The 1,711-nt window shown below is 37.8% G+C and overlaps 1 pseudogene; it reads right to left on the reverse strand.

The window, feature by feature from the left end:
• Window positions 1-429: 429 nt before the first annotated feature.
• On the reverse strand, window positions 430-1,420 carry LOC124080850 (RING finger protein 11-like; annotated as a pseudogene).
• Window positions 1,421-1,711: the final 291 nt, after the last annotated feature.

Consider the following 1,711-nt stretch of genomic DNA (forward strand, 5'->3'; position numbering starts at 1 on the left):
ACAACAGGGAAGGAGAGATTACAAGAAAGAGAAATCAAAACTATTACAACTGAGAAACTACTTCTTATTAAGTTTTACCATGGTGCCACCTTCATTTTTACATAAGCATGGTGGCATAATTCAAGCTCCATAAATCAGAAATCTTAATATTTAAAATTTACCTTGACTTTCATTTATCACCATATTAACAACCAAAAGAATTAGATAAAACACATAGGAAAGGGTAATATTAAACCCACCTTGCTGAGTTGATTTATTGACACATTATCTCATTTTTATATAGAAAAGGGAGAGTGCATATCAGTTTGCTTACAAGCTAGGAGATCACTTAAAATTCTGCATTTCCTAACAGCAAACAGAATATAGAACTGGTTTTCAAGCATAGAGCCAGCCCCAACAATGATACACTATTTAAAAAGACCTAAGGCAATGAATTCCATTTCCAATGGAAAAAAAGGAACTGTGCAAACAAGCTTAAAACTACTTTTTTTTTTTGTGCCAGTGTTATAAAATGTAGCTTTTAATAAAACCTTGACCCAAATGCCATTAACTTCAGAAAAAAATTTGATGGAGAGAAGAAAGTTATTTCATTTAGGAAAAATAACCACTATCGTTTTTCTTAATCTTCAACACACACAATTTAAACATACACAGTTGCTTTAACACTTTACACAATTCCTATGTACTAGAGCAATAACAAGGTCTAAATACAAATATATTCTTAAACACTGGGTCAAGGCTTTACATAAAAATACCATCCTACTTCCCCTCCTAAGTTTCTAAAATATCACATACTTTCCTCAACATCTGCAGCCATCCAGGAATTTTTAGGAAACTTTTTGTGCGTGATCTTAATTCCTAATCCCTGGCTCTTTGGGCTCAGTGACGAAAGATCAAAACCACCAAAAATGATGGTTCACTTGATGTCAGAGGAGAGACCCTGGCTCAATTAGTCTCATAGGATGAGAGCAGTGCTGCATCAACTGGCTCCATGCAGAAGGGGCACCTGAAGGATCTCATCAACCAGTCATCTATACAGTCCAGGTGATAGATGTGCATGCACAGCAGAAATTGGGTCCCCATAAACAAAGTCCATCATACAGATCACACACTCCCGGATCTTTTTTTAGGATCCATCTCTTCCAGGGTCATAAACTCCTTTAGGCAGATGCTGTATAAGGCCTATTCTTTGAGCTATCCTAATTTGTTCCTCTTCAGTCAGCTGAGTTGCTAACGGAGTCTGGCTAGGTGTTGGATGATAAACTGGAACTGGAACTTGTTCCTGATATGTCTGTGGCGGCTCCTGATCCGGCTGCATCCCCTCGCCAAAGCTAGCCCTGTCAGACGGAGACTCCTGAAGCAGGGAGATGTCATCCAAAGTGGGGGATTTGAGGCAGTTCCCCATCTTCCAGGGCTGGGGCGTGTGATCTCTGCACTGTTCTGACGGTCTTCTCCTAAAATTAATATATTAATTGCCCTCTTAACTTTAATACTAATGTGATATTCATACTCAAGCAACTAAAAGTGGTATAATTGTTTACCTGTGGCCTTTAATGCTAATATGTTCTCTATATTAGAACATTTAAAATTGATAAAATGGCTGTGATACCAGTGACGAGTTCTGCTTCTTCACATGTTGAAGTATAACATTAGAGAAGCACACTGAGGCAAGCATATAAAATAGGGTTTATTTAAAAAGGGGTAACAAACT

This window comes from Marmota monax, unplaced genomic scaffold (assembly GCF_021218885.2).
Source record: "Marmota monax isolate L192 unplaced genomic scaffold, Marmota_monax_Labrador192_F-V1.1 WCK01_AAM20220418_F8-fsc00035, whole genome shotgun sequence".
In the NCBI taxonomy this organism is placed as follows: Eukaryota; Metazoa; Chordata; class Mammalia; order Rodentia; family Sciuridae; genus Marmota; species Marmota monax.